The sequence below is a fragment of the Trachypithecus francoisi genome, unplaced genomic scaffold (assembly GCF_009764315.1).
Source record: "Trachypithecus francoisi isolate TF-2019V2 unplaced genomic scaffold, Tfra_2.0 Lachesis_group17, whole genome shotgun sequence".
NCBI classification, from domain to species: Eukaryota; Metazoa; Chordata; class Mammalia; order Primates; family Cercopithecidae; genus Trachypithecus; species Trachypithecus francoisi.
In genome coordinates this window covers 42394376-42414977 of record NW_022681462.1, presented here as the reverse complement: position 1 = coordinate 42414977, position 20602 = coordinate 42394376, and the positions used below count along the sequence as shown (strand labels likewise).

Sequence of the window (20602 nt, the reverse complement as noted above, 5' to 3'; positions counted from 1 at the left end):
CACACACACACACACACACAGCCCTGCAGGCGAAAGACCCAATCCAACACTGTGATCTGACAGTTGGGACTCTATACACACGTCCCCAGCCTCCTGCTCCACCGCAGCTTGCCTGAGCCAGTGAATCCAGATGTGCCACAGGCACCTGCACTCTGCCTCTGACGATGCCACTCCTCCATTTGTAATTATTTTCCCATTTTAAAAATTTCAATCCAATGTCATTTATCTTCTGCCTATAGTAATGTATTGCTTCTAATCTTCTACAATATTCATAGGTTTTGTCCTCAAAACATTTGTGTTTTTTTGGAACTCTGGTCCCATGAAATTCTCTAAGAAAAAATAGAAAGTTCCACCATCATCTACATTTAACATATACCGCAAATGTTACGCTATTTCACATATTTTCAAAACACATATTTGGATATTTAAAATGCATGACCAAAGGCTCTGAGAAGTCTTGCAGATTTTTAGAAAAAGATGTTTCTCTTAGGTCAACCTGGTTTTACCCATGCTATATTTATTTGACTGCACACCCTTTGGGGACATAGTATTTATAATGGTCTCCACCACTCACTGGCACCCCCTGACCTCCAGTGCTCCCTTTACAGGCATCACCACAGTATGAGCAACTGACCTACTGGTCATCTGAACATAAAAACAGTAGAGAGGAAGTGATAACAAACTTTCTGCTCCTTACGGGGTAACTACAGCTGGATGTGCTGGCTGTTTCATCTCTGAAGCCATCATGTTGGTTGAGTTCCCAGATTCTGCAAGCTCTGACCTCAGTGGGCTCACCCTGGCTGGAGCCTGATCAGTGCAATCCAGAACTTGTTTGGGAGCTGTGGGTTTAGGAGAGTTTGGGAGGGAACATCGGTGGGATGGGCGTCATGGCCCCCTGGTGCTTTCTTTACAACTGGACAGCAAGTTTCCCCCAAGTAGGGTGCTTCTTTGCATTGTTGGCCTGAGCCTAAGGTCCTCATGGGAGCCTGGAACTCTCCACCACTGCTTTATGTAACAGCAGGTCCTGATTTACGAAATGTGGCTTAAAAGCAACTTAAAGAAATGCAAGATCAAGGATAGAAGGTCAAGGTCAAGGAAGAAGGTCAAGGATCCTCATAGTGATAGAAATGCACCTCTGATTGTTCTCTCTGAGTCCCTGAATGCTGAGACCAGGCTGATACCCAGTACAGGGAGGACCCTAAGGTTGCAGGATATGGGTGGTGAGAGAAGAATCCCGGAGAAACTCGGTTTCTCAATCCCAAGGGATCCTGGGGATGGGTGAATAAATTGGAAAGGCTGCCCAACAGCCCCACTCCACAGAGCATGCCTTAAATTAAGACAGAAAGTTCTCCTGCAACTAGTCCTTCAGGGTCCCTGGTCTCTTAGTTCTGGGAACCAAGTGGAATAAGTGTCATCAGTCTGGTGGAGCAGGCAGGCCTCCTGCTGGCAGCCTGCCTTCTCTGTGGACCCTTCCAGGCCAGAGAACACAGCCCAAGCACAGTAAGCCATGGGGCTGGAGGCTCCATGGGGTCAGAATCTCATCGTCCCCTAGAGACCTATGTTAGGTGACTAGAAGCATCTTCTGGACTCAGCAGGAAAGGGGTTAAGACCCACTGATACCCAGACCTGCATGTCCAGGGACAGTGTCAAATTTGACCTGAAATATTAAGAGTTTAATGCCTTCTTGTTCTACCGTTTTAAAGGGGTAATTTCGGACATTCTTATTTTTAATAAAAAGGAAAAGCACAGAGTTTTTAATGATGTAATTATAAACTGGTACAAAATGAACATGTGCAGCCCTTGTTCAAAAACCATTAGGAATTTTCAGATGGTAAAAGCAGGGCATTAAACCAAGCCCGGCCCTTCTCACAGGGGAGGCCCTAAGCGACTGCACAGCACGCATGCCTGTGAGGCCGACCCAGTGGACATCGACATCGGCCACGGGTCCAGCAGGGAGAGTGCCAGGGACCTCATGGTCTCACTGTAAGGCCTGCAAGGTGGCAAGACAGAAGTACAGTGTCCTGGGAAGACTTCTTTGAGAAGAGGTTCTCAGTCCAGCCCTCGGTGCCCTCCCAAATTCCCACACCCTTGGGGTTTGGGCCGACTTGGCAGCCTCTAATCGTTTGGTTTTTCTCAAGCTCCACTCTTGGTGGGTTCAGTCTCCTTCTTGTAGGTTGTGTCCATTCCTACTCTTGAGATTATTTTCATCAATCTGGTTTAGTTTTGGCCCCAATCAGGCCTATTTTTTATTTGGGTTGCTTGTCTACATTTCACACTCAAGGTCAAACTTTCTCAATATGCAGATACTAAAATGCCTGGCCTGGCCTGGCCTGTGCTCAGGTCTGGTTGTCTGTCTTTCCTTGAGCTGACCACGCCCTGGATCCATTTATGCTGAGGCTCTCTGAAACTCACCTCCTGAAGTCTCTCAGCTGCTCTGGCTCCAATGGCCCTCCAGTGTGTTTACTGTCCGCTAGTTCCCATTATCAGGCCCTGACTCCTTCCTGTTTCTGGCCCATATTCTCTAAAAGCTCTGAGCTCCATTCCTCTACCTCTTTGCCCTGAAGTCACATGGGAGTCAGAAAGACACAGACGTCGTGTCAAAGCTCTACCTAATCCCACATTCCAACTGGAAACTGCCCATGTGACACCTCCTCAACACATAAAACGTATCAGCTTAAATATCATAATTTCAGCAGGAAAAAAGTGGATGACTTAATAAATAGTCTGGGAAAATTTGCTACACGTTTAGGATAAAATGGAACCCCCTTACTTCAAATTATAAACAAAAATAAGTTCTACTTGTTTTGACATTTTAAACTTTAAAAATAAAATTATTAGGTATCAGAAGAAAAAAATGTGAGGATATTTTTGGAATCTAGGGGTAGGAACAGATTTTCTAAGCAAGACAAAACCTTGGTGTTAAAAGGAAAATAATAACTACCTAAAAGTGAAATAGTTCCGTAACATAAATGACACAGTAAAGAAAGTTAAGACGGGCTGAGAGACAGTAGTTGCAGTATATTTATCAAAGGCTTAAAATCCACAACATTAGAAAAGTTCCCCCAGAACAACAATGAATAAAAGGAAGAAAGGGAGAAGGAAGAAAGGAAGGAAAGGAGGGAGGGAGGGGAAAAGGAAGAGACAGAGGGAATAAAGGAGGGAGGGAGGGGGAAAAAGGGCAAAAATTATGAGGCGGCAATTGATAAAAGAGTTATTAACAGGCTGTAGGTCTTTTTAAACCAATCTTCCCCAGAGCAAATATATATAAAATCAGTATTTCTGGAGGCTGAGCTTAATCCTTTACTTTTTTTCAGTGCTTAGCTACAATGTTATTGGATTTTTACCATAAAACTAACTCTTCAGCAAAGAGGGCACATTTTAAATACACCTTCCAAACACAGAGTCCTTCTGAGTTATGAATGACTGCAAAGTGGCATGACTACAAAAATTATTCTAAATAACATTATTCTAAATGATTCTGCATGATTATTATATTATTCTACGAACTATATTATTCCAAATTTTAAAGGAGATTAATTACGGGAGAGATGATTTATGCAATTATCAAATACACACAGAGGACAGGACTGGGAGGAAATAGGCCTGACTGGGAACAGTGGGCAGCTCTAGTGGCGGGAATGTCGGCGGTGAGTTTTATTTTCTTCTTTGCCTTTTCTTCTACACCCCTGCACCTGGCATCAAGACAGGCACTGCCACCTGGGCACCAGCAAAGCCCTTCTCTGTCCTGGGGCAACCAACCCTCAGGGGCACCTCTGCTTCCAGGGCGTCTTTCACCTGGGGCTTTTATGTTTTCTTCAGACATTACCTTAAAGAAACATACTATTCACATCCCACAGACATTTTTTTACATGGTTTTTGCGTTGCTTAAAATAATGTCCTCAATTTTACAATAAGAGGATTATTTAAAATTTTAAAAGCTGACACTTGTAGCAAACTACTGTGACCCGTGGTGCCTGCATCCCCTGCCCGGCCACGAGGGTGTCCCGGCTGGAGTCCGAATGCCCCCCAGCTGCCTGCTCACATTTCAGAGGTGGGCAGGGATCCATGGGCCTCTCTTTGGCCCACTCCTGTGCATGTGGGATGTCCACAGCTGGGGCACCTGTGTGTGGGCACCCGCCCTGCAGGTCGCCTCCAGATCTGAGTCCTCACTCCTCCGCCTCTTGACTTTGAAGTCAAGGTTTCACTCTCTTGACGAATACTCACTGCTGAAGGCTACCCTTGCTACTAAAATAACTTTCCATGAAATACTCTGAAAGAAGCTTCTTGACTGTAAATGCCATTATATTATCAGAAATGCCATGTTTGTGTGCGGTTATGTCTTGTGTAACTGACTCCACCGGATTTTCGAGGTGAAGATTGCTCGTTTTTGTCATTTCCAAAACCCGACATTCTTTCACTATAATGTGGCAACTTCTCAGTTCTTTAAACTATTTTTTTCTTTAAGTTCTTACGAATTGATGGTTCCTGTTTTTCTGAACTGTGTGTTGAACCCGTGCTTCTGCTAGGTTCAGAGTCACCTTTGTTCAATAACTAGCAAATGAGGCAAAAAGGTCTCACATAAAATGTGACTTCGTGGTCACTTGGGAGCCTCCATCTCCTCTCTTTGTAAATTTTAATTTGGAGAGACGAGTGTGAACCTCAAAGGAGGGAAAGGGAGAGGGAAAATGGCAACGTGGGTGAAAGTTCCATGTTCGGGCAAGGTTCTCGGTGTGAGGTGAGACTGCTGTCCTGCTCATGTGGGAACCGTGGCTTGGCCGCCAACCTCACACGGAGTACAGGGACCCGCAGAGAGAGACACTCGGTAGCCCACCAGAGCATGGATCACATCCATATAAAGATGAAATGAGTCTTTCTTTCTGTTTTTTCTTTTTAGCACATGTAAAGACCAAAAATTTTTCTTTGAATCTCTATTTTCTTTTGAACCTTGATTTAACTTTTAGGAAAAGTTAAAACAAAATGAGAATATTGTATTCACCCAAATAAAAAATGATTTCCTGCATCCAGGTTGATTGCTCATCCATTAGCAGCAGATGTCTCTCGAGTAGCTGAACCACACCAAGCTAGACCTGGGACTTGAGGAGCCCCCTTCCCCCTCTGTCAGAATGCACGCTGGATTAGCATCTGCTAGGGCTGCTGTAAGAAAGTACCAAAAAATAAGTGGCTTAAACAATAAAATATTGTCTCACGGTTCTGAAAGCTGGAAGTCTGAGATCACCGTGCCCGCCGGACCAGGCTGCCTCCAAAGGGAAGGCTGTGTTCCAGCGTCTGTCTCAGCTTCTGGTGGTGTAGCTGTGTAACTCCAGTCTTCACATGGTGTACTCCCTGTGTGTGAGTCTGTCTTGAAATTTCCCCTTCTTATAAGGACACCAGTGGTATGGGATGAGGGGCCCACCCAACTCCAGCATGACCTCATTTGAACTAATTACATCGGCAACGGCACTGTTTCCAAATAAGGTCACTTTCTGAGCTGCCAGGGGCGAGGACATCCACATGTGAATGTTGGAAGACACAAGTCAACCCGTCACACACATGGAGGCCCTAAAGGATGATTCACACACGTCTGGACTCCTACTCACTTTCTTAGTCGTGTCTTCTACCAGTCCTCTTCCCCGAAACTCATTGCCCTGAAAGCAAGTTGCCTTCCCACTAAGAATGGACCATTTGCTTTCTTTCCCTTCAGTGTCAGTGTCTATGCTAAGGAGAAGGTTGTTTTAAAAGCAGCTCAAAATCCACCTGACTCCTCAGGAAGTGCCTCTCAGGGAGGCCTCTAGACGGGGCTGCTGTGCCTCAGCGAAGACCTCCAGCTGCCCTGGGTCTCCTGACTCCCAGGCTTTCTGATTCTAACCTCATGGGTGCTCTGAGAGTAAACCCCAGGAAGTCCTGTAGGCCCTGGGGCTGCTTCTGTGAGGACAGCTGTCCCCTGCACGCGCGTGGGGTGCTGTGTGCTCCTGAGTTGCTGGCTGGGGAGGGCAGGGCCCAGTGACACCTGGGCTGGAACTGTGGCTCCCCGACTTGTGAGCTGGCTCTGCTTCCCGTCTAAGAAATGCGGATGAGCATGTAGGGTCACAAAGGGGGTTAAAGTGTGTGAACTCCTTAGAGGCGCACCTAGCCCAGAGGAGTAACATAAGTCAGCCTCAGCTCCTTGCGGTGCCTGCTGCCACAGACAGCATTTGCCTTCGCTAGGCTGGTTTTTAAAACAATTCTTGACCTGGAAAGGGTCTTTGGGAAAAATCAATAGTTTAAAAATAAATAAATAAAATCTGAGATTAATTCTTTTGAAGACCCAATTTCCATTTCCTCATCCATCTGTTTTGTAAATACAATCTGGTGTCCAGGTGACTCTGAGGGACTGGGACCCTCCTGAATTACACAGCGTCCAAGTCACTGCTCTCATTTCTGGCTATCAGATTGTCCCCCGGGGAATGGAGTCTCCGCCCCCGGGAGCTCAATTCGAAACCAGAAACCACAGCTGACCCTGAGGATGGCGACTCCCCACTCAGACCCCCTGAGGATGGCAACTTCCCGCTCGGGCCCCCTGGGACTTTGCTGGGGCTGGAAGACCACACACAGTGCATTCCCTAAAGGCCAGGGCCTGCCCATCCATCCATCCATCCACACTTCCCCTGCGGATGCCTGGATAAGCTCAGGGCCCCACTCACCCTACAGGGGAGGAGGAGAGACCCAGCCAGCCCTCCTGGAGCCCTGACATTTACAGCTGCAAAGGTAGGCAGCTGAGCTCAAACACACAAGCCAGGCCTCTCAACACAAAAAGAGGTTTAACATTAAAAAAAAAAACATGGTGAGGCTGAGGCAGGCAGATTGCTTGTGTCCGGGAGATTGACACCAGCCTGGGCAACACAGCAAAACCCTGTCCCTACAAAAAACAGAAAAATTAGCCATGCATGATGGTGCATGCTTGTAGTCCCAGCAACTCAGAAGGCTGAGAGAGGAGGATCACCTGAGCCTGGGGAGGTCGAGGCTGCAGTGAACCGTGATCGTGCCACTGCACTCCAGCCTGGGTGACAGAGTGAGACCCTGTCTCAAACAAAATGAAACAACAACAACAACAAAAAAGCCCATTTTGATAGATTTTGTGGAAAAAAAGGAAGAAAAGAAAAAGGCCCATTCTTTTTTGTTTATACCATATTTGCATAAAGAAACTCGGAAAAGACATATAAGAAACTAAGAAAAGGGTTGTGGAGGGAACTGGATGGGAGATGGGGATGGGGGTGTGTTTTTCACTGGATACCTTTTCATTCAGTTTCATTTTTGAATCCTATTCAGAAAAATTAAAGCTGGCAATTCCATTCCCTCATTTACCACATTTACAGGGTGAAAGAGAAATTCTGTATCCTCATCTCAAGAGATGCTGAAAAGCACCTGTGGAAGGTTGGCACCACCTGTCATGAGCGCCTTTTTCCAGATGAGTACCTACAACACCTGCCTGGGCAAAAGAGTTCCCCAGGACTCATCGCAGAGCTTCCGGCTGGATTCCCGGAGGCCATGGAGAATTGCCAGGGTAGGGGTTACAAAGAAAGATGCCCTCCCTTGGAAAGAATTTGTTTGTTTGAAGTCTCCTAATCTGCAAGTGGTCTTAGAAAGTAGGATCCAGCAGACCTGGATGTGTGCAAGCTGTTGGAGATTCATAGTTTCTCGGATGAAGCTGGGAATTCCACCTCTACCTCAAGCTGTGCACCCTCAAATCTCAAAAGCCTCAGTTTACTCATCTGCAACATGAGTTAAGAGTGCCCAACCCCCATAGGATGGGAATGATCATGTTAAAAGACATACAGTCTCTAATCCCGACTGCTTCCAGGAGGCCCTTCAGAATAACATGGATTCACTACACACAGTGTAAGCAGCATGACTGATCTCTCCTGAGTCCCGCAATTAGAACCTCAAACATAAGAATCAAAGAGTGCCACTTTTGCAGCAGTAGAAGACTAAGAAATTGTAATAATCCTTTGAATCAGTTTGCTCAGATTACTCCCAGATTACTCTGGGACTATTTTCTTACATATGAAGAACAGTTTCTGTTTCAATAGGGTGTCCATTGCCTACCACCACCTTTTCATTTTCACAGAGAATGGTTGAAATTAGAATGGAGAGATTCTGATAATTCTGGCAAGCTGAGGGCAGGTGGGGGTGAGGATGTGCTGACAGTGGCTGCGTTAGTCTAAAGGGCAGGGAAGGACTTGGGGGCAGCATTTGTTCCCCTCTCCAGTGGCATTCCTGTTTTGTCCAAGTGCCCCTCTGATGAACCCAGTGGGTGAACACAGAGCAGGCGACACACACTTTGGACAGGTGAGACAGTCGGCGGGTGAGTCACCTCCTTACCAGGAACCTCTGGTGTGCAGTCACCTCTCCTGCGGCTGGGTGGCAGTCTGTACTCATTCTGTGTCTTACCTCTTCTCTCCTGCGCATGACTCTGAGCAGGCACTTCTGGTGACTTCAAAGAGACCGTCATATGCAGATGAGATGAGCCATGTGCCTGTCAGGCCCGGCTCAGCAGGGCCAGCTTGAAAGGCATATCTGAATTGAATCAAATGCATGCACCCCACAAACTGAGGATGTGACTATGTATAAACAATGAAAATTACAATCATTGACAGTCGAGCGTTTACATGCTCTGGATGTTGGAGGTAACTTACAGCTGGTATCTAACTCACAGCTGCCCTGAAGTTAGCTAACCTCGCCAAAAGTTCTCCGTGCTTGAGGATGCAGTAAAGAGAGAACAACAGAGAAGGATGGGCATCCATCAGGAGAAGCCTGGCTGAGCTTGTCTAAATCATCCCCACCCGCTCCATTCGTCTGTGGGATCACTATCACATATTCGATCATATGATACATTTTATAACTCCCTTTACCCCCATCAGTGAAACTTGTGCAGCAAGGGGAGCTATTCATGTTCAATGCGGTGTCCGAGAGCACTGGGATAGTGGGAGCAGTGAAGACAATAGCTAGTGGATGTCACAGGTCTCTGCTCTTGGTCTTCACTGATCCAAGTGGTCTTCTGGTGAAGATGCAAAGGGGATACCACTCCAAGTTATAGATGACATGGAGCTTCATGTTTTATATTAGAGAATACATGGGCTAAATCTAAAAGACAACACCAAGGATAATGTAAAGTTCTACTTCGGTTAAAAAAAGTTTTTAGAAAAACTCACCACCTCATATTCAGAATGATCCCAGCACTTTGAAAGGCAGAGGTGGGAGGATCACTGGAGGACAAGAGTTTGAGACTAGCCTGGACAACACAGTGAGATCTCCGTCTCTACCAAAAAATATTTTTAAATTAGCCAGGCATGGTGCCACATGCCTGTAGTCCCCAGCTCTTCAGGAGGCTGAAGTCAAGGGTCACTTGAGCTCAGAAGTTCAAGGCTGCAGTGAGCTACGATTGCTTCACTGTACTCCAGTCTGAGTGACAGACTGAGATCTTGTCTCTAAAAGATATATATATATACACACACACATACATACAGAGAGAGAGAGAGAGATGTGACTTTGCAGCACATTCCCACACAGAGACACAGGGAGGTCAGCTGACTTCGAGCACAGTGCCCGGGTCCAACAGATGGGTATGGTTGCCAAAAACCAGACAAGGGAGGTCACTGTGCCCACGTGAAGAGGGACATTGGAAAGTTGCCAAGTAGATGCTGTGGAAGGCAGCACAAGGTCAAGGGTAGCTGAACACCTCAGCACATAAAGAATCTTTCCAGGAACCATGAGAAGAAGGAAGAGCTTGAACACAAGTAGTGAGGTCCATGCAGTCGGAAGGGCTTTGGTATGGAAGGAGCTGGGGCTCACACAGTAATTCAGCAGTTTCTGGGACAGAATACATGCTCAATGAATATGAATGGGCATGTTGAGTTATCACCATCCTTCCCATCACGGCTATGCTTATATGACTTCGGGGGCAGAGCTAGGTCCAAACCATGGATGTGCCAGAGAATAGACTTTGGATAATTTATAGAACATCTTCTCAGCTAGCGCTTTGCAGTGATGCGCTGGGCTGCCTCTGTGGGAGGCAAAGGGCTTATGGATTAGATAGCCCTCTGAGGGCTCATAGAAAGGGGCTTCTAAGGTGGGAAGTGTCCTTCACACTGATAATCGTGACTCCAAATAAAGGTGTCTTAGTAATGATGACTTCATGCTGGATGATTGGGCATCCACCACTGTGGGTCACCTCGCCCATGTATCACAGAGGATCAAAGAGGAACCTCCATCATGGCCACACAGCTAAGCAAGAGGAAGGCAGGACTGGCCTAGGGATTCTGATTCCACATCAGCAGGAGTTTTTAACATCCCCATGGTGTCCCTGATTCCCTCTTCATGACTGTGCACTAGCTGCTATATTCATACAGGAAAGCACACCAGCAGCAGCATCTCCCCCACTAACAGCCCTCCTCACAACCGCACTGCTTCTCACCTGCCCTGACTGGTCTCAATTAACATTCATTGAATAACGAATAAATAACTAAACAGATGGACAATTGAACCCACACCTAATGCTGCTCCTGGGTGTCAGCAAATGCAACCCGGAGGCAGGATTGTGGTACTCCTCCAATGCCGGAGTTGGAGGAGAGAGATCATTGCTGGCATGGAGAGCTAGGACCCAGAGAACAGCTCCTATGGTCAGGAGTAAATGGCAAAAAGCCACTAATTCCAATCCAAATAGCTAATGCTATTGAATACCTACTATGTGCAGCACTTTCCTAAGAATATTTCGTGCAAGAACTCTTTGCATCCTCCAAACAACTCTCTGTGGTAATTGTTCTCTATTCCTAGTTTACGGGTGAGGAAACTGAGGTCAGTAGGTGTTAATGCATGCAGTTGCCATGCATGCAGTAAGTAGCTGGCTGAGCTGAGGCTCAGCCCTGGCGGTGGCTTCATCCTTGTGCCTTCTGAGCCCCTCCAAGGTCACATGGCCCAGCAAACTGCAGCCAACTGGGGAGTAGCCAAGAGTAAAATCATGTGGGGAACTTGAGGGGTGACTTCAGGGGAGGGATGGCCCGCGTTACAGTCTGTGATCCCACACACAGAAGGACATCATTTGTGCTCAGAGTAACTTGAGCAGGCAGGGCATGGGAGAGAAAAGAGGCTCAGGCCTGGGGCCCTGGGTCTGCTCATCTCCTCACAGCTTGTATGTTTCTTGTCAATTGTGCCTGAACGTAGTGTAATGCCTCTCCCTTAAAAAGCCAAAAGAGTAAAGTTTGGGAGATTTGTAGGACACTAACAAGAACCAAGCCTGAGGCTTATGTATGCCAGTCTAACTATTAATAGTTCCTGGAATGGTAAGGCTGTCTATCCCCACGCAGGAAAGTTCATGCACAAATACCACAAGACTGGACAATCTGGCTGCACGTGCCCTGCACCTGGGGTCCCCAGCCCAAGGGAACTGTCAGGACAAACAGCAGAGGTGCTCTGGGTGCCAGGGCATCCTCCTTGACAGGTCCCCTACCCTGGCATGGGCATGTGAGGCCTGAGAGCCCACTGGAGGTGGAGACATTGAGGTTTCCACTAGTGGCCACTCGTGGCAGAGGCCAGGAACCCCAACCTGACTAGCCACTGCTCCTGGCCCAGGGGCTATGCACCTCGGAGGGGTCACCAACCCCTCTGAAGACCTGCCTAGTGCCACTGCAGGGCTCAATTCAGGCCCTCCACCTCATCAGAGTGACGGCTCATCTTCCCAGGCTCCCCGATCAGGAGTCTGTGTTCCTCATGTGTGCTGTCCAACCTGGTAGCTACATGCCACATGCAGTTGTGGGCATTTAAATTAAAATTAATTGAAATTAGATAAAACTTTCAATCCAGTTCCTAGTCACAGTAGCCACATTTCAGTTGCTTAGTAGCCACATGTGGCTTGTGGCCACTGCATTGACCAGCACAGATACAGAGCTTTTCCATCCCTGCAGGAGGTTCTATCCGTGTGCTGCACTAGAGAGTTTGAGAAACCACCTTGTGACTTCCCTGGCTCCTCAGAGAGTTTTCTGTTTCTGTCTCCTCTGCTGTCACTGTCTCTTGGCCTTCAGATTGAGGCAGGAGGCCCGGGCTGGGTGAGGCCCAGCAGCAGCTAGCAGCAAGCAGGACAAGGCCCACAGAGGGTGCCCCATCAGACATTGCTGGGTGCATTTGCTGAGACTGGGAGCTCACACCATGGCCAGGAGAGCAGAGACACATTTCCAGCAGCAGAGCCTGTGGTTAGAGGACAGATCAAGAGAGGTGTGGGGACCACCCCAGCTGGAGCAGGCCCTGAGCAGCTCCCAGAGCTCCCCACACACTGAGGCTCCAGGTGTCGAAGTTGCAATGGTAGCAGCCACCGCAGACAATGGAACTCCCGCCTAGGTTTCCTGGCATCACCTAAGCCCAAGATTGCTTGAGGACATCTGGAGCATTGTGACAAGCAAGGATCCTCAATAATGACAGAATTTTAATCTTCCAGTAACCAGGTAGAAAGGGTGAGGTAGGGCAGGGTGAGCTAGGAGCAGATTTCACATAATTTAGAGATTTCTAGAGTAAAGTTATGTCACATATTTGATACCTTAGCATTATAGACTGGAATTCATACCCACTAAACAAATACATTGAGGCAGTGTAGCACATTATTACAGGGGGAATAAGGAGGCTGAAATTAAAAGGGGGAATAAGGAGGCTGAAATTAAAACAGGGACAGGACAGATAATCCTGTTCTGAAAATCCTGCTTGTCATTTCCAAAGCTCGAGTGAGCATTGAGGATGCCGGGCTCACCAACAGTACATGAAACCAAGCCTGCCTGCCTTCCTCAGAGGCAAGAGTTAGGTCCACATTTCCTGCCGTGCAGCTCTGGGTAATCCAAAATTCCGAAGCTGCCCCTAGACAGACCAGCCTATGTTGGCCAGGGCAAGTCTTTCTGCGATTGCTCTCTGCCCTCCTGGGACCTACATGCCCATTGGGCACACTGGGCACAGTGCATGGGGCCCATGATACTGTTAGGGGCCTGAAAAGTGTTTTAATTTTGATTTCTTTTTAAAATCAGAGGAAAACCACAAATAAATGAAAATGAATGTATAATAATGAATCAGCCTGAACGACATTTATCTTTCTGCCAGGGCAGTCACATTCTGCTTTTTCATAAGAAAGTAGTCTGCAAAGACCACAGCAACTGGGGTCCCTGGGTGTCACCATAAGGCCATGACCCCTGCCCCTTATACCAGAGACCTGAAAGGCAGCTCCACACAGAGGTGACCCTGACACTGACAAATACTCCTACAGATTGAATGTCAGCAGGAATAATTTTCCCACCTCCGTCTGCGTCCGGCTCCAAAAATAGTCAAATATCCAGGCAAAATAGCTGGTCACTCAAAGACCTGTGACCATCTGCCTGCTCTGCCATCCTTAGCACTAGTTTCCTTCCTCCATGTTGTGTTATGGCTTCATGAAGGCTGCTGGAGTTCCAGCCATCACGTCTGCATTCCAGATGGGGGAAGGAGGGAATTCAGGTGCAAAAGGCTAAACCTACTAGATGTCAGGCTCCTTTAGAGAACTTTCTAGAATCCCCAGCTAACCCTTTCAGCCTACATCTTTCATTGGCCACCATATCTGTAAAGGAGACTAGGAAATACCGTTTTTTAACCAGGCACACTGTTGTCCCTAACAATACAGGGTTGTGGTTGACAACAGAGGAAGCAAAAGAGAATGCATACTAAAGTCTCTACAACAGAGTTCTGAAGACAACCAGACTCATATTGTATAGTACTCTGTCCTGTGAGTGGGCCTGCGGACAGATCACTTGGCTTCTCTGTAACCAGGGTCTATTTGTTGAAGTAACCACATTGCCCACACCAGAGGCATCAGGAAGGGTACCAAGGAGATGGTAGCTTCAAGGACTTTGAACAACTTAGAGGAGGGTATTCAAAGGGATGGAAGTCACTTGTTTGATTTTTGTATTAAAATCAGGTAGGATTTCTTTTCATTCATGCATTTAACCAGTATTTATCATGCATCCGATAAAGTAATAAGGACAATCCAAACACTGCTATGTTGACTGAGGGCTGACTTGGGGCCAGGCACTGTTCCGGATCCTTTGCATATGTGGCCTCACTTAGTCCTCAGAACCATATATGGCAGAGTCTACCATTCTCATCCCCATCGTTCAGATGTGGAATTGGGACAAAGAGGGGTTAAGGATCACACTGTTAATACATAGAGGATCCCAGCTTTGAACCATCAGCCTGGCTCTTAGACCCCAAGGAGGTCGTAGTGAATTGGCAGACAATTCACTCCTATTTTTGTCTTTCTAGTGAAACATATATAAGCCCAATTATGTAAGGCCATCATAAATTCCCCCCAGGAGACTGGCACCAGGAATCTCGGCTGTGTCTGGGTTCATGACTCACCTCTTCCCTCAAAGCCAGCTCTTTCTGAGTCAGGACCATGCCCTTTGAGTCCTAAGGTGCAGCAAGGAAACTGTCCAGACTTGGCTTCAAAAGTCAGGCTACTTTCCAGCAAAGAGCCAAATGGCTGGGTTGCTTAGAATTTTTAGAACAAGTTCATCTCCAAGGACATGGAGCCTATTCACATAATTCAACCTGATCAAAGTCCAGAGAAGCTGAAACTGTCACATACCCATTATCTACTGGCATAATCAAGGCCAAAGGGATTCATAAGGAGGCGGTGGGTTTTGGAGGAAGGGTGCTTGCTGCCATTTCACCTTGGACCTGAGCCCCCCTTGTGTGCCCCTTGCTCTGCATCATCTCAGGGCCTTGCCTCACTCCTCCATCTTTCTCCTCCAGCTGCTTTACAGATAGGGTGGCCAGTAAAAGACTAGGGTGAAAGTGTTAGCTGGGAATTCAAGGAAAGGCCTGCAGAGGAGTCTGACATCTAAGAGGCTTTGCCTTTTGCCCACCACTTCCTTCCTCCCTTCTGTCTGGAATGCAGAAGTGATGGCAGGAGCTCCAGCAGCCTTCTTGAAGCATAAGATAACTTGGATATCCATAAGATGGCAGAGTAGGCAGATGGATGAACAGGCTGCCTGTTGACCCTTGTCCCAGACAACCTGTTTCCTGTTTGAGGACGGGACAGAAAGAGCAACAGAATCCTTTTTCTGTGCAAGAGAAATTAAGCCTGACTCTTTTTGGAACCCTTGCTATTTTACACATTTTCGCTTGTACCTAGTTGAATTGATAGAAACTTACACATCCGTCTCACACTCTGTAAGTTATTTGTCCAGTGAGAACAGCCAAAATAATACATTTTCTGCCATCATTAAAATTCCTGTGATTTTTAGTCTGATAAATTTTTTAAAGGGCAGGATGAAGAGAAGAGCTACAAGACCCTGTAGCAGAAGCCCTCACTCGCAGGGTAATCACTCCTAAAAGCAAAAGATAAGCAGGAAAACCACAATGGATAAGATCTGCTGTCACCCTTAGCTTTTCTGATTACACAAAGTGCAATAACATCTATTTTTTTAATCAGAAGGAATCCTCTCACACCACCAAGCATCCTGCCCACTCATCCTTCCTGATGGCCCAACTTCCTTCTGATCTATTATTGTCTTTTCCTTGCCTGAGCTCTGTGATCTAACCAGAACCCTCCAGAACCTATAGAGAGTCCAATCCTTGCCCAACAGCCCTGAGCCAGGCCCGTATCTGCCTAGCCTACAGCACTGGGGGCAGAGGGAGATCCTCTGGATTATGGCACAAGGGTAAGTTGCAGGAAAAACTCCCCACAAATTAGCACCAACTACGATTGACCAACAAAGTGCAGATAATTCTCGGCATTCAAAGCCTAAACAATCCAGATGGAGACGTGTAAAGCATTCAGTGCTTCATGTTCACAGGCCGATACCAGGTATTTCACTGACAGGTGAAACAGCAGAGTGACGGGACAGAGTGATCAAGGCAGAGTGATCAAAAGGGCACCGTAGTACTTCTTTAGGACCCTGGCAGAATGGAAGAGAGCATCTGGCTTCTAAGGCACTGCACAAACCTGAAAGATCTTCTTCAGAATTGACAAGGAAAGGCCATGTTATGTTCACCCTGGGTTAAGTTTTAAGTGTATCTTATTTAATTTTTTTCAATATGAGTCATCTCCAGATACTGCGATGATTTCCAAATAACCCGAATCTAGATGACTAGAAATTCACTCTAGCTGGCTTTAGACAGGAAGTGTGAGGACAGAATCCAGCTGCTTCCACTCCAGGGTAGGTCTGAAGCCAACCGTCCTCGGTTTCCTGGCCTGTGGCATCAGTCTGGTTGGATTACACACAAAGCCCTGCAGAGCTGCTGCTTTTCCTGATTTTCCTGCCTGAGTGAGTGCAAGGGGCTCCCCTGTTGCCGCCGACGCGTTCTTTGAAGTAGATGCTATGCCTGATGCCTGCTGGAGAGTCCCACCGCCTTGAGTGAGTCAACAAAACGATCATCCTTCCCATCTTCCAGGATGGATATTGGGGTGGGGAGAGGGTAAAGGGAATACCGTAAAGTTGCTACCATACCGTTAGGGCTGAATACAATGGGAGTTCTTATTGTGAGATGTCAGTGATGATGACCATGATGATGATGATGATGATGATGATGATGACGATATCTAAAACCCCAGGTTTTCCTAGAAAGAACCAAGGAGGATTCCCCATTTACCTAATAAATCAATGTCCTGTAAATGCAGAACGTGCCATGTAATTGATGACGTAAGAGGGATCTTATTTCCGGGGGATGAGAATCAATTCTTTATGGATTCCCATGGGGCAGAGGGACCCAGATGGAGACACTAAGCTTTCTGTTATATTTCTGAATGAATGGGTATGTACATAACAGTTATCATGTCCCCTTGTAACGTGTGTGCTAATCATAAAATCTTCACGAGAACTCATGACATTCGTGCTATGACTATTTGCATTTTACAATGAGGAAGGCGGGACACCAAGGAATTAAGTAACTTGCCAATATAGTGACAAGTTCACCACACAACAACAAGGGGTGGGGACAGCAGTCAGGTACTGTGGAAAATGCTGGACATGAGGTAGACCAGGTGCACCAGGTCCAGGTGCTGATGAGAGGTGGAGAGTGGGAGACAGGTCCAGTGAGCCACAGGCCAGTCCCTAGGCTGAGGGCACCATGACAACAGGACATTGGCCAACTTCCAGCAGTCATCACGGGCTGCATTTCATTTTTGCAGTTCGATTAATACATGCTATATATTCAGGATGCCCACGGCCTTATTTCTTGATGACAGAAGTGATAATATCAGTCCTCCCACAGGCTTGTTTCTCGTGGGTAGGAGATGACTCAACTCCTAATGTCCAGACAACTGCCCAAATTCTGCATGAAAAAACATGATCAATGTATGGGATAAAAATCAGCCACCTCAAAACCCTTTAAAGGATTGAAGGGAGTGGGACCCAGTGATAAGCACATGTCTGGGACCCGGCACCTTCTCTGAAACAAGGATGAGCGAATGTTGGTGTCCACACCGCACGGAAGCGCTGTCTAAGGCAGTTTGCCTTTTACTGGCTCCCGTCTCCATGAAGGTGGCACGTCTCCAAGTGCTTACAAGGAGACAGGGTCTCACCCTGAGAGGACTCACTCAGACAGACAAGCGGGGTTGCTCCCCCGGCTTAGAAATGCCTGGCACCTGACTTGTGGAGGCTCCTAGTTGGCACGGGATTGTTAGCCTTGGAAACAACCACTGCTCACGTTGGAACTGCAGGATCTTTCTTGAAAAAGCCGTGGAGCTAACTCAAGGACCACAAGCCCAAGTGCCTTCAGAGGGCAAATTAATAAGAGAGTCTAGCAGAGTTAGTGTTGATGGAGTTCCTTCTCCATCCAGGCCCTGTTCTGGGGGCCTGGCAGATGCTAAACCATGGGGACCACACAGCAGCCCCACAAGGCTGGCAGGCCCTTAGCCTGGCTTCTGAGCCTCCCTGTAATTGCACTCTCCAAGCTTTGTGGCATCAGGGTGTGGCAGCGCCTGAGATCCGGAGAGCATGGACCCCACCCACAGTTATCTCAACACCAAAAAAAAAAAAAATCCTGAGCAGGCCAAACAGAATCTGGTGGGGGATGCCTTCACCAGGGCTGCATCTGGTCCTAGAGCTGCTGGTTTGCAGCCCAACAATTTCATTTTTTTTTAATTTTCTCAATATGTATCTTCTTTTATCTATAAAAGAGTAAGGTTCTGGGGAGGTTTTCTTCCTTGGGATCTTGTTCTCTCATTTTAAGCTGACTTAATCTTCCCACGCTACACGTCACATGCAGAGCGCCAACTTTGAAGTTCACTCGGTGACCAACTCTCCCACCCAATCCCTCGGCGAGGTGACGTGCAAGCGGAACATCTCAAGGCTCCAGATGCAGCCTCAGCCCTCAGCTCCCCTAGCCTTAATAAACACTAGATTTTTCATTTCAGAACTATGTTCAACCTGCTCCCTCAAGACAACCTAAAAATCGTCAACATTAGCCAAAGGTTGGAAGCCAAATGTGTTAACTCCTGCCTTGGAGACAGATCCCTTAGCAGAGGGGGTCTCTCAGCAGTAGCCCAGAGGAGCTGGGACCCAAGCTGGGAGCTGGTCACTTACACAAGGAGGGGCATCCTAAGTCAATTTTAACCAAATATCCACCAGCCAAGCCTTCCTACGGGGGGCCGGCCAGCCACTGTGCTGTGCTAAGGGGCAGATTGAACATTCTCTTAGCTGCTCCAATTTTAGAAATTGGGTGCTGACTCATTATTAACCCAGGAAGCCCACACACTCAAATGACTGTACTGAAAAATCTCCCTGTCATACCCTGCCTACTGATGTGTTGCTTTTTAAGCAAATTTGAAAAAATGTTTATCATAAGGTATTTATGACATTTTAACCGTTTCATTTACAGTAACTAGAACAACATTTAAAAAAATGTTTCCTGTATTTTACTTGACAGTAAAGCTAAGGTTCATCGGAATACTAACAGCCTGAGAAATACCTATCAAGATCAAGTCAGGCCTCAAAGACTGAGTGCCCCCTTCTCAGTCCTCCCCAGTCCCCCACCCCCAGCGCTAGCCCCCAGCATTTTTATGTTCTTCCTGATTTTACTACAGTTTGTGACTTTCAACGTTAAGGAAAAGGAAAGGACGCAAAATAAGCTCCTGCAATCATTCATATGCTTTTAGAGAAGGCAGCCAAAGTTCTGCCTCTTTGGTATTTCTTGCACCGAAATTGGGCAGCTCCGACCACGAGGCCAGAAATGGCTCAGGAGCTGCCTCTCCTCCACCTCTGAGAAGCGGAAGCTCACCCAACCTCAGCAACCCTGGCTTAGCACAAGTAGACCCACTTCCATCTCTGAGCTTCACTCTGGCTTCTCAGAGGAATCCCGAGCAGCTTATTTTCCAGCCAAGCACTGCAGTTTCTTCCAAGACAACAGAATGTGCAACCGGCATCTACATTCTCGCAATGAAGGACCGAGAAACACCTCCTGACAGTCACACCACAGGACAGTAACCACAGGGCTGGGGGCAGAGGCAGCCACTTTTCTAAAACGACAGATCTTCAAAGTCTGAAAGAAACGCAGTGTCCCTGCCAGGACGCAGCAGCGTTTCCCACAGCCCAGACTCCAAGGCAAACTGCAGAAGCGACCCTAAAAATGACAGAAACATACTCACCAGGGAGAGGCTGGTGGCTCCACCTTCCCAGGAACTGTGCTGTGAACATCTGAAGACACGCACGGGCTCAGGCACCGCTTGCCTAGAATGTCAATTTGAAACTTAAAAAGTGGCGACCATCCAGTCATTTATTTCCCTCCATTCCCAATGATGTACACACGACTAAGAAGGAAAAAAAAAAAAGGCGCACACCTCAGCCTTCATTCTCATTGGAACGAGATGACTCATGCTGACTCATAGCCACCACTTCCTCTCCCGACATTCTCTTCATACTTGTGAGCTGGACTGGTCCGGTTCCCAGGGTCCCTGCAGCCCTTCCTGGAAGGGCAGCCTTCCTGATCCTCTCAGAGAGACCCAAACACTGACCCCACATGGGACCCAGGGGTCGCCCACACAGGGGAAATGCTTTATTTAGGAGTCTTGAGAACAACTGGAAAATAAAATGCATGAACTTTGTGTGCATTTGAATTTCAAATACATACTAAGATTTTGTAATGTGCTACAGGCTCATGTATGAAATTCTTGCTCTTTTCAAGGCAGTTCAGAGTGGAGAGAAGGATGACATATTTTCTTATTCTTCTAGGTGTTCAGGTTTACTTTGTTCTGGTAATAACCATTTTGGTGCCTGTTTTCTTCTGCATATGTTCCTCTGACACAACAATTCACAGGATCTAAAATCATCATCTCTTCAAAGCTGTCTGTAAGGGGGGTTGGTGCCCAGTTTTTAACTTTACACGACTTACATCTTTTCTATCCATCTTTCAGACTTCAAGAATATGCTAGATCCCAATAGTAAACCACCAAGGAATTAAATGAAGGTAGAGCAATCTACCTCTTAATAGTTGTTGGAAAATGTTTATCTGCAAGAATCAAGAATTGTCGCTGCCTCCTGGTTTTCTTTTGAATAATGCAGAGGGCCAGGCAGCCTCCCACAGCTTCAAGCATTTTTAAATTATGAGAAGCACTGGGTGT

The 20602-nt window shown here is 47.1% G+C and overlaps 2 long non-coding RNA genes across 2 annotated transcripts in view; one reads left to right on the top strand and one right to left on the bottom strand.

Moving 5' to 3' along the window:
* Window positions 1–19962, bottom strand: part of LOC117062216 — a 65363-nt gene extending 45401 nt beyond the window's left edge. Inside the window, exon 1 of the long non-coding RNA XR_004428260.1 lies at window positions 19631–19962. This is a non-coding gene — a long non-coding RNA (uncharacterized LOC117062216). The remainder of the gene's footprint in view (window positions 1–19630) is intronic.
* Window positions 15799–19813, top strand: LOC117062220. Its single transcript, XR_004428263.1, has 2 exons — window positions 15799–16400; window positions 18913–19813. It is a non-coding gene; the product is annotated as an uncharacterized LOC117062220 (long non-coding RNA).
* Window positions 19963–20602: the final 640 nt, after the last annotated feature.